Source organism: Ipomoea nil, unplaced genomic scaffold (genome assembly GCF_001879475.1).
Source record: "Ipomoea nil cultivar Tokyo-kokei standard unplaced genomic scaffold, Asagao_1.1 scaffold2833, whole genome shotgun sequence".
NCBI classification, from domain to species: domain Eukaryota; kingdom Viridiplantae; phylum Streptophyta; class Magnoliopsida; order Solanales; family Convolvulaceae; genus Ipomoea; species Ipomoea nil.
Window position 1 is genome coordinate 401,503 of NW_017619261.1, and position 13,213 is coordinate 414,715.

Sequence of the window (13,213 nt, forward strand, 5' to 3'; positions counted from 1 at the left end):
AGAGTTGTTTCCTGACGCTGAGCACCGTAATTGTGCAAGACACGTGCACGCCAATTGGAGTAAGCTGCATAGAGACAAAGTGTTGAAAAAACACTTTTGGATGTGTGCAAAGGCTACCAATGAACCTAAATTCCAAGAACAAATGAAATGTTTAGGAAAGATAGACCCTACAGCAAAAATTGACTTAGAAAGGTGATTTATAACTTGTGTTTTAGATGTGCAGAAACTGACTTTGAAGTGTGCTTTAGAGGTGTAGAATCTGATTTATAACTTGTGTTTTAGATGTGCAGAAACTGATTTATAACTTGTGTTTTAGATGTGCAGAAACTGATTTATAACATCTGTTTTATATGCCCAGAATCTGATGTGTTTTAAATATGCACAATCTAAATTATAATATGTGTTTTGAAGGTACCCTCCAAGATTTTGGTGCAAGGCCTTCTTTAGAACAACTGTCAAGTGTGATGCTGTGGATAACAATCTCAGTGAGGCTTTTAATAGCACCTTAGTCAAAGCAAGAGTCAAGCCTGTTATCCCTATGTTGGAAGATATAAGAGTAGGGGTGATGCGGAGGATTTCAAAAAAAATTAAATCGGTGGAAAGCTGGACTGGAAATTATGGACCATTGATCATGAAGAAGTTGGATACAAATATACATGAAAGTATGGGGTGGAAGGTAAGTTAACTTTCACTTGAGCAGATGAATATGTGCTTAATATAATGCTGAATTTAATTTTTGTTGAATATATGCGCTAGGTTGATTTCAATGGAGATGATGGTTATGAAATTAAGAAAGGGAGACAACAATTCAAGGTCAAACTTGCAGCTAGAAATTGCTCATGCAGCGCATGGGATCTTTCTGGTATACCATGCCCACATGCAATATGCGCCATCTTTGACATTGGAAGGGAACCTCATGAGTACATTGACTCATGCTATTCAAAAGAGGCATATCTAAGGACATACACCCATGCACTTCAACCAATGAATGGAGAGCTATTCTGGCCAAGGACACAAATTGAGGAGATACTTGCTCCAATTCCTAAAAAAATGACGGGAAGACCAAAGAGAAATAGAACATGTGAGGCAAGTGAAGGTCCATCACGTCCTAAGAAAAATACATCAACTACCGATAAGACTACCTCTACCTCTGCAAAGAAAAGAGTCTCAAAGAAGGGAAAAGAGATGCGATGTTCTCTTTGTAAGAACTCGGGCCATTATAAACCAAAATGTCCTAATACGAATGTAAGTACTCCAACTACTGTCATGTTATAGTTGTAATTGTTATTATATTAATTGTTTATACTCTTTTTCCTTTGTTGTAGCTTGGTCAATCACAGGAGCAAGTCATTCACCCTGGATCAAACTCAAGCAATCAAGCTTCTCAAGCCTCAATGAACTGACCTTACAAACTTACTTTATTTTTGGTAGATGCTGTTGTATGAACTTTTAGTAACACCTTGGTTGTATCTCTTTTTGTTGGATTGTATATCTTGCCAACTTGTATCTATGTTTGGTGTTAAGCATTCGGTAGTAAGGTCTTGACAATGAGTAAGATACATTGAAACTAAAATGTAAATGCAGTGGTAGATTATAATGTAGTTATCTTTTGGCAGCTTGTATTTCTTTATGGTGTTAAGCTTTTGGCAATAATGTCTTATCAAACTCCATTGGGCAGAAGGGGGTGTGGTCAGAACTAATAAACATTTCATCTTTGTATAATTCCAGTAAAAATGCTCCAAATTGGAGCATCCACTTTCTTTCTGTTACGCAGGGAAGCTATATGTCCGTGTGGTATATACACATTCACACAAACCACAAATTGTATCTCTTTTGCTGGATTGTATCTGTTTTGAAGAACACTTTTGGTCACTTTTTGTACATTCTTTATTAAATACTCAACTAAAACAAGTTTAAACTACAACATCAATTTGACAACAAAAAATAATACAAACTTCATTGAAGTAACTAGTAACGTACATCCATATGGCAACACAAATAAACCAAATTAATATATTACTAACTATAGCAAAGGCATCATAGAACCATAAGGATTTAACCTTTGTTGCAAACTTACAAACGTAGCTATTCCTAACACAATAATAAAATCAATTATTATGTTTCTTTTGTCTTTTTTTTTTCTTTCAACTTCAGCTTCAAAATCTTTCTCAACATCACTTCGCAATTGTCGGATTTCTTCCATAATTTCAGACTTCAATCTTTTTCAACTCTATTCCAACATTCTTATTCCAATCAGAGTCAACCTCATCATCTTTCCATAGAGCATTTTTCCAGATTAAAAATCCACATCCCCCTTCCTGGACAAGTACAAAATTAAACAAAAAATTCATAACATTTTTATACCTTAAATGCAATACATATTAGACACTTATCAATAACATTTTTAAACCTTAAATGCAATACATGTACCTTCCACCTTTGACACCCAAAAAATTGTTGCCCATTCTCTCGTGATATACATAGTGGTGATTTCAACCCACAACGGCAATACAATGGTGGTTCATACTGTAGATTTGATCTTGCCTTTGAGGGAAACGAAAATGGTGAACCACTCCAACCTGATAATGTCATCTCCAATGGTGAAATGTAAAGTTGGGTCAGATGGCATAGAAGAAAGACAAAACAGAAGATTTCGAAGAAAGAAGAAGAGAAGATTTCGAAGAAGAAGTGAAGAAAGATGAAGAGACGATTTCGACGTGAGATTAGGGCTGTAGCCTAAGCACCGTACTCAGTCATATAAATCATCTTTTAATTTTATTTTGTTAATTTATGCTGATGTGGCGAATCGAAATAACATAAAATAAAGCTTACGTGGCGCCACATAGTCAATTACCTGCTATTACCTGTGGAGTTACCGGTTAATGGGGTCAAGTGACTCAAAATTGTGTCTTCATGTGTTCAATTGACCTTTTCAAAAGTTTGTGGGGTTAATTGACCTTTAGCGAAATGTTTAAGGGCCTATTTGACCCTTTTCTCTATGATTATTAATTAAGAAATCATGTAGTTAGGAGCACGATGCCAATTGTATTTGGAAGATCCATTAGTTGTACAGTGACATTTGGGACAACTTATAATGGTGGAAATGTTCATGGGGTGGAACTAAATGTGATGCGGCCCAACATAATGAAGATCCATTAAAAGTACCAATTGGGCCAATCATAAGGTCCAAGTCCAAACAATTAAGGCAACTCTTCATTGGTTATGTTCAAAGAGGCAAATTATTGTGTGGACCATGATCCACAAAATGTTACCATAACAAAAAAGTACATTTTTAATATACCAAATGTACATTATTTTTGTACTGAATGTACATTATTTTATAGTAGATAATGATCCACACAATAATAATTGGTTCAAAGAAGAAGAACTAAATCCAAGTCAAGCCTATTTACATTATTTTAGACTTGGTTCATATCAAAATGTAAATCAAGTGAAGGTGATGAGGATTGGATTCATTAACATAACTGAATAATAGTCTCTACAATAAGGATATAGAGAGACAGATAGAAAATCCTAATAGACCACAAATATAAGGGTGTGTTTGGAAACCCGGAAAACGATTTCTGGAAATCATTTTCCGGGTTTCTAGTGTTTGGCTAGGCAAGGAAAATGAACGTCAATGGAAAATAACTTATGGTCAATGGAAAATCACACCTATTTTCCGAAAAATGACTTCCCTTTTTTTGGGGGAAGTCATTTTCCATCTTCTAAACACACACACAAACGCCAGATTCCTCCTTCAACAACACCATACCTTCACTGGTTTCTGGCCGAAAACCAGAGAAAAGCTCCGCTGTAAACCAGAGAGCTCTTCTCTGGTTTCCGCCGGAAACCAGAGAGCTTCTCCCTGGCTTTCGACCGCGGAAACCAGAGAGCTTCTCTCTGGCTTCCGCCTTTCAGGCCGAAAGCCAGAGAGAACGGCGGAAACCAGAGAGTTGTACTCTCTGGTTTCCGCCGTTTTTTTTTTTGTTTTGTTGTTGTTGTTTTTTTTTTTTAAAAAAATTATTAAATAATATTATTTGATTTTATTAATACATATTATTATTTATAATATTATTGTAAATGTTATATATTTTAAATAAAATAATTAATTATTTAAAATGTTTAATTATACAATTCTACATCATTTTCAGAAAATGAGCCAAACACCAAAAGACAGTTTTCCATTTTGCAGCCAAACACCGGAAAGGAAAATGACTTTTGGAAAATGACTCATTTTCCAGAAGTCATTTTCCAAAAGTCATTTTCCTGCTTTCCAAACGGACCCTAAGAGTCCTAACACTCCCCCTCAAGCTCAAGGTGGAGCAGCCGCAACATTGAGCTTGCCACGGAGATAGGAGAACCGAGTAGACGCAAGAGGCTTGGTGAAAATGTTAGCTAGCTGATCCTTCGTGGAAATAAAATGAATCTGAATCTCCTTCTTGGCGACCTTGTCCCGAACGAAGTAGTAATCAATCTCCACATGCTTCGTTCGTGCATGAAAGACCAGGTTGGCACAGAGATACGTCGCACCCAAGTTGTCACACCACAAACTAGGCGCAGAAGCCGGGGGAAACCCAATCTCCTTAAGCAAGGAAACGAGCCATGTTACCTCAGCCGCCACATCAGCCAAGGCTTTGTATTCCGCCTCAGTAGAAGAACGCGCCACCGTGCGCTGTTTCCGACACGACTACGCAATCAGATCGGTACCCAAATAGACTGCAAAACCACTCGTGGACTTCCTGTCATCCGGATTGCCAGCTCAATCCGAATAAGAGAACACATGGAGTGAGGTAGACAGAGACTTGCGAACACATAGGCCCATACCAAGGGTGCCTTTCACATACCTCAAGACCTGTTTCATCATACTCCAGTCAGCAGTGGTGGGGGCCTGCATATGCTGACACAGCCGATTGACCGCATAAGACAAATCCGGGCGAGTCATTGTCAAATACTGCAGCGCACTGGCCAGACTGCAGTAGTGCGTAGGATCAGCAAAGGGAGTAACATCAACACCATCAGTCCGAACAACCGAGACCAAAGTGGAGACCGGCTTGCAGTCGACCATCCCTGCACGCTTGAGAATGTCCTGAATGTAGCGCCGCTGAGAGAGAAGGATACCATCAGAGAGCGGCACAGTCTCAATGCCAAGAAAGAAATACGGAGCCCCCATGTCACGAATCTTAAACTCATTTGCAAGTCAGGGCACCAGTCTTGAAACACGGTGCGAATCTGAGCCCATGACAAGGATGTCATCTACATAAACTAGAAAGTAAAGCTGCACACCATTGTCAGAATAAATAAACAAGGAGACATCAGTCTTGGATGGAACAAAACCAACCAAAATAAGGAAATTGTGCAACCGAGTAAACCATGCACGTGAGGCGTACTTGAGCCCATACAATGAGTGCTGGAGGAAACAAATGTGATCGGGCACTAACTTGTCCTCGTATCCGGGCGGCTGACACATATACACTGTCTCAGCTAGGGTACCATTGAGGAATGCATTGTGAATGTCCAGTTGCCGAATAGACCAACCATGTGAATGAGCTAAGGAAAGCAGAAGACGGATCGTGGTGGGCTTAACAACCGGACTGAAGGTCTCAAAAAAGTCATTGCCCGCAACCTGATTAAAGCCTTTCGCTACTAACCGGGCTTTATGCCGTTCAACAGACCCATCGTCGTTCCTCTTGACCCGAAACACCCACTTACACCCCACAACATTCATACCCGGAGTGTAAGGAACTAGGCGCCAAGTCTGGTTCTGAAGGAGAGCATTAAACTCGGCGTTTTGGAGGACCCCATTTGGACTATGTCCTCTCGGATGATTTTATGGACATTGCGGTCCCAGTATATGTAATGCGGTGTATTCCCATGTTACGAAGTTGGAAACTGCCCGCCAGGCTTGGAATCCTGGTCAGGGGGTGTGCACGCTAATAGTTCAATACCTGATTCCACAGAGTTTGAGCATAGAACCAAGAGAGTGGTTCGGTGGACGAGCAGAGTATTAGGTCGGCTAGACGTCGTGCCCGGATAGGTTCATACACACTATGGTGAAGTTCCTACCTCGTCCATTTAAAGAGAAAGAGTGAGTCAATGCGACTCTAAGAAAGAAAGAAGTGAGTCATTGCGACTCTAAGAAAAGAAAGAAAGAAAGCAAGTCATTTATGACTCAATGAGACCTCCACGGAAGGTATTCTATTTTACAACGAGTGTATTAATATATTTATAGTATTGCACGAGATTGCATTTGAGTATAGTATTGCACGAGATTGCATTTGAGTATAGTATTGCACGAGATTGCATTTGAGTATAGTATGCACGAGATTGCATTAAAGTATAGTATGACACGAGATTGCATATAAGTATAGTATTGCACGAGATTGCATGTGAGTATATTATTGCATGAATTGCATAATGAGAATGACTAGTCGAGTTCGTTTATGAGTATGATGGTTTAGTTGCATTTTGAAGTATTGTATATCCAGTTTACATGATGAGAACTTGAAAGCATGAAGATAACTTTTGTATGGTTTATTAGTATGAAATTACTTGTAAGCATGAGTTGCCTTGATAAGTTTGTTGTGATGTTTACGTGTTGTTGAGTCATTTGTATTGAAGCATGCCTGTTGATATTATAGGTTGCAAGCATATAGAAAGTATGTGATGTGACTATAGTTGCCTATGAGATGAGATTGTTATTTATAAATGTTATCAAAGGTTTTCCAAAGTATATTCTATAGTACTTTACAGGGTTGAGTGTGGTTATACTTAGCTTCGTGCTAACGGGTGTTTTCCTATTTGTCTATGTGTTGTTTGTAAAACCCCTTTCAGGTGGGCCCAATGTTGAGAAGTGAACGAGTTAGACTAGTTTAGTAGTTATAGAAGTCTAAACTCTTTATGTTTTGATTATGACTTTACTTTCCGGATTTTAGATTTATGTTGTGGATGACGTTTTATGATGTAGACTTCGGGGTGTCCTTTTTCCCCCTTATGACTTTCAGTTATTATTATGGATGTTAGTTATTAAATCTTTGTTTCTAGTTCTACCCTTAGCCTGTGCAATCACCACGGAGTGGTGGTTGTGGCGGTGACATTCCCACTAGTTATCTTATTAAGTTGTTTATTCGCTACTTACTTTATGTTAATGGTGGTTTAGAATTGTAATTAAGAGTTAGAAAAAGTGGGGTGTTACACATGTGATCTTTGTTAACAATGATTTTGAACAATGAGAAGTGATAGAATATTGAAGAGCAAGATTTGAGCACATGGTTAAGTATGTTGCTATGGTATTGCAATTTCTGGCATTAAAAAAAAAAAAAGTGGTTCACGGAGTTTTCTGTTCCCTGAAACATTCATGAGAGGGATGTTTTTGATAATTTTATATTTTGTTGTATGCTTTCATGCAAAACAATATTGTTATCACCATCTTCTGGCCACGAGTAATGAAATGGGATTACAAGAGAAGTCATGGCTGCAGAAAAGTGAAGACTTGCACCGATTTAACAATTTATGAGTATTCTTTATTATTGTTGATCAATTTAATGTATGATAATTCATAATCTTTTGAAAAATGATGTTGTATGAACCGATTGCTACAAATTTCTTGATGCACTGCTGAATATTCAGTATTAATGTGAGTTTTATTATATACATTAACCACAGAAACAATATTGATTGAGATGTTGTAATATAAACATATTTTAAGTTTAATTAAGGGTAAAGTAGTATATTTAAATTTAATTAAGGGTAAAGTAGTAAATAAGAAAATTAGCCTATTCCTGAGAACTCAGGAATAGGTTAATACCAAGGGAGGGAGGGGGGAGGGGGGGGGGGGGGGGGGGGCTAGTAATAGCTATTCCCCTTCCAAGGGTATTAGCTCATTCCCATGAACATTTTTCCTGGGAATAAAAAGCATTACCAAACAAAGGAATAGGTCTATTCCCGGGAATGCTACTCCATTCCAAGCCTATTCTACGAACCAATCATGCAATAAGAGAGTTGGGCTAGAGAATCATATCTTAAATAAATATCCATATAGACAAGTGGAAGCCCACAATATACTAGGAATTAAATCTCTTAGGGCAATTTATATCCTACACCACGGCGCGCGTTGCACTATGCGTCCAGATGCAAAACGACGTCGTTTTAATTATTATTTTTTTTTTGAAATTTCCCGCCCCAGTGAATGGTAGTAGTTTTTTCTTTAAAAAAAAACCCGATGTTCAAGAATGTACATAATGTTATACTAGAATACACATAATGTATATATGAATGTATATAATTATATAACAAAATATACATACTCTTTTTAAAAGATAATACACATAATCTAACATAATACATAATAAACATAAACTTTTAACATAATACACATCAACTCTTAACATAATACACACAAATTTTCTGATTCGGATGTACATAATTGTATAAAAAGAATGTACATAATTGTATAAAAAATACACATAACTATATGAACCAATACACATAACGTTGTGAACAAATACACATAATCTCAGCAACTTCCTACCGCGCCTCCCAACACTACCCTAAAACGACGTCGTTTTAGGAGGCGCGCGGCGCACAGTGCTATGTGCGCCATAGTGTAGGATATAACGATTGATCTCTTAGAATATATATACATATATTGGCTAGTTTAAGAAATTGGGCTCTTGTTATTAAAATATTCTAGAAAGTGTTCTTAATTAAAAAATTGGGCTTCGTATAAAATAGAATTTGTTCTAGAAAATAATAATGTAAAATGATTTTCGAAATAATTTTTTACGGGATGTCACATCAATTATATATTATATTCATTTAAACCTAATATAAATTACTTATATGTAGTGGGCATTGGATGTTGATGGTGATTTGTCCTCAATTATATGAAATCTATTGGTTTGATTCCATTGAAGGCGGACTACATGAGGACATTAAAGATATAATGGAAATGAAAACTTATGGGCCCGTTTACTAATAGAAAATTTTCTCAAATTTTTCACTTTTTTTTGGAAAACTAGAGAATTGGAGAATAAAAAATAGAAAACATGTTTACTAGCACAATTTTCTATTTTGAAAACTAAAAATAATTTTCCTGTTTTCTAGAGAACTGGAACACTCTTAAAAACTGTTTTCTAAATGGAAAACAGAATCATTTATCATCTATTTGGTTATATGTCACTATAACCACATTACAATGATTACATTCATTATCATCTTTTTTTACTTATCACTATCTTCTATCTTTTCTACTTATTTTACTCATTTAAGCATAACTTATTTGCTTACATTTTAAAGTTAGACATTATTCTATACAATGTTTTAGATTTTGATTGAACTCAATAGATTATTAGTTCAGATATTTTTAGTTATGTTATATCGTTGGGAAAATGACACTCCCCCCCCCCCCCCCCCCCCCCCCCCTTATGTTGTATACTTATAGCATTTTTTCCCCTGAATTATTCAAGTAAGCACATTAGCCCCCTCAATTATTCTAAAAGTAGCGGATCCCCCCCCCCCCCCCGATATATTAAATTGGCATTTCTACTCTTAAAGTCAACATTTTATTTATTTTTTCTCTAACAAATTATTGCGTATACGTAGGGATGACCACGGTTTGGTTCTAACTGAATCGAACACTATAGCAATCGAATTAAAAATTCAGTTATGGTTCAGATCCAGAACCCAATATTTGAATTTCAATTTATTAAAATTATGAATCGAAAAAACTGGATTCTGAACTGTGAACCGGTGGTTCCGGATCCGATTCGCGATTTTGAACCGTCTTTATTTTAAAGTTTTATTTTTTATTTTAAAATATTCTAAATTCAACAATAAATGTAATTTTTTTTCAGTTCGGAACATGAACCGGCCATTCTGGTTCTCAGTTTTAATAAATTCTAAATATCGGGTTTTGATTCTAAATTGTAATTTGAATATTTCAGTTTGGTTGCTATAGTGTTTGTTTGGTTTGAAGCAAATTGTGGTCATAATTAATTTGTTGGAGAAGAAAAATAAATGAAATATTTATTTTAAGGGTAAATATGTCCATTTAATATTTCAGATGGAAAAATAGCCACTTGAATAGTTTAGGGGGAAAAATAGCCACTTGAATAATTCAGGAGGGAAAAGTGCTATAAGTATATAACTCAGGAGGAAAAGTACTACTTTCCCTATATCGTAAATACAAGTTTGGTCCGGATCTCGGATATTGAAATCTCACATATATTAAAATTCAAAGTAAAAATAATATATATATTCATACACATGACATTCAAACGAATATATCCAAAAAATATTTTAAAGATCAACTCAAAAAATATTAATATTATCCAACCTAAATTTTAGGTGAACTTACTAGATTATTGGTTCAGATATATTTTTTAATTTTTATGTTATATACAGATATAAATTTTGTTCGGATATCAAATATAAAAATCTTACATATATTAGTTTAGACTTAAAAGTAAAAACAATTAAATTCATTCCATTTAAACCAAAGATATGTAAAAAATATTTTAAATATAAGATCTAAAATTCATTCGAAATTAAACTTATGTTAATTTTATAACGTTAATCTAAAAAAAAAAATTGAAAAAATAAGTGTTAGTAAACAAGTTTTCTAAACAAAAAATAGAGAATGAAAAACAGAGAATGAAAACTGAAAAATTAGAAAACAGAAAACAAAAAATAGTTTTCTGTTAGTAAATGGGTCTTAAATGTTCTTGTATTTTACAAAATTTAAGCAATTTTGTTTATGGAGGACAAAAAATGGTGATGCTACAATAATACTAGGACCAAATAGAGAAATTCTAAAAAAAGGACTAAAAGTGGACTGACACCAATAAATCTAAGACAACAAAATAGAATTAACTATATTAAAATTCTTAATTGTATTATAATTCAAATGTAGTGTGCCAAACAAGTTGGAACTACCGAATGCAGATATTATGTAATGAAATTCATGTTAGAAATTATTTCTGTGAATTTGTTGAAAGAAATGGATAAGGCAAGTAATTTAATAAAATATTTTTTCTCCTTCAAATTTTGAAAATATTAGCTTATTAATTATTTATTTCTTTTCAACTTTGTAGAGCTGGGAGATGTTGGGAAGATTACGCTACAATCAATAAGAGATTGATGAAGTGAGAGACACATGGTTCAAGTATCTTATTGATAAATGGGTTAATACAATACTTCTTTAGTATATAAAATAATTGATGTTGATAATTTTAGTTTTAAATTGTTATTATTAATTACTATCAATTGTGGAATTTATTAGTTTGGTTAATTGTGAGATTTATTAGTTTGAATTCTGAGATTTAATAGCTTGATCAATTGTGCGATTATGAATCTAAAATTGCACAGGTCTTGAATGTTGATGTGAATTCTATATCTGTTTTGATTTTTTTTTGAAAACACACACACACATACACACACACATAGTGGTTCTGGTGCGAGAAGACCACAAGTGAAACATGCAGATAAATCTCAGCCTTAGATTAAGTGCTCCTTAAAAAAAATTCGCCACCTATGATCTTCAACAATGTGCACTGAAAGACAAAAATATGCACTGAAAGGTACAAAAATGTGAAACAATTATTGAAAAGACTAAATTTAATATAGGATATTCAACACAAATCATAAACGACGATAAATAAAAAAAAATGAGCAAACAAGATTCAACCCAAATCAGCAATTAGCTTAGTGATCAAGATTAACTTATCTTTAAAAAAAAAAAAATAGTTTGCCACATCTGGAAGGCTCAACAATATGTAGTACAAGGCAAAACAATATGCACTTCGAAGGCACAACAATGTGCTTTGGTAGGCTCGACAATGTGCTTTGAAAGGCTCAACAATGTGCTTTGAAAGGCTCAACAATGTGTACTCTAAGCTAAAATAATATGCACTTCGAAGGCACAACAATGTGCTCCGAAAGGCAAAATAATATGCTCTGGAAGGCACAACAATGTGCTCTAGAAGACTTAACAATGTGCTCTAGAAGGCTCAACAATGTGTACTCTAAGGCAAAACAATATGCACTTCGAAGGCACAATAATGTGCTCTGGAAGGCTCAACAAGGTCCACTGGAAGAAAATTAATGTGCTCTGAAAGGCACATTAGTGTGATCTGCAAAGCACAACATTGTCCTCTAAAGGGTACAACAATGTGCTCTTCAAGAAGGAAAAAAATGTTCCGAAAGAAAAAAAAAAATTAACTTACTTACGCAAAATTACCATAACCCCACCACATTTTTTTAAATAGCTTCATTCTGACTCTTGATTTGGACTGAATCAATAGATGAGATTAAATCCTATTTTTCACCTAAGAAAACCTTTTATCCTAATCCGTTATATATATATATATATATATATATATATATATATATATATATATATATATATATGTCGATTTCTATTTTATTTTTAAAATTTAAAAATAAATACGTCAATTTAAGATAAAACCGACGTCGTATCAATTATAATTTTTTAACAACATACCACGTCAATTATTAAGAAATAACTAACGTGGTAAGGTTTTCAAATTAAAAAATAATAATTTTAAAATAACATACCACGTCGGTTGTTAAAGAAAATCGACGTGGTATGTTTTTTGTAAAAATAAAAATAAAAATACGTTGGTTCTATAATGGAACCAACGTCGTATATTTTTTTTAATTTTTTTTAATAGGATACCTCGTCGGTTATTTTAAATAATCAGTGGCTTGTGGTCCATTGGTATCGAATTGTTCCCCTAAGTGGAGGTGAAAGGTTTGAACCTCAATTGAGGCAAGTAGCGTGTATATGTAGGGTATCCCCCTTCCTTATAATATATATATATATATATATATATATATATATATATATATATATATATATATATATATATATATATATATATATACGACGTCGATTTTTTTATAACCAATGTTGCAGCATTTATTTATTACGTCGGTCGGTCAAAACGACGTTGGAAAAAAATCAACCTCCTATGTTCCAAAATAATCGATCTTAAAAGTGTTATTTGTAGTAGTGGATGTTTTGATACACACAAGAAATTATTGTTTTCTTCTTAAACAAAGTCACTCTATCCTCTAAAATTTTGCTCACTCTCTCCTAAATCTAGTGTTCTAATCTAGTTAGTTTGTTGATGACATAATAGTTGGAGTGGTCAACTATTATGTCGTAAAGTCCGTTTTATCTTGAAAAAAC

General features: G+C 34.5%; 2 long non-coding RNA genes across 2 annotated transcripts in view; one reads left to right on the top strand and one right to left on the bottom strand.

Annotated features, from left to right (window-relative positions):
* On the bottom strand, window positions 1-11,198 carry LOC109159575. Its single transcript, XR_002050612.1, has 3 exons — window positions 11,119-11,198; window positions 925-929; window positions 1-11 (listed from the first exon to the last, which is right to left on the bottom strand). It is a non-coding gene; the product is annotated as an uncharacterized LOC109159575 (long non-coding RNA).
* The window catches only part of LOC109159577, a 20,139-nt gene continuing 18,034 nt past the window's right edge, over window positions 11,109-13,213 (top strand). The window contains exons 1-2 of the long non-coding RNA XR_002050614.1: window positions 11,109-11,183; window positions 11,501-11,505. This is a non-coding gene — a long non-coding RNA (uncharacterized LOC109159577). The remainder of the gene's footprint in view (window positions 11,184-11,500; window positions 11,506-13,213) is intronic.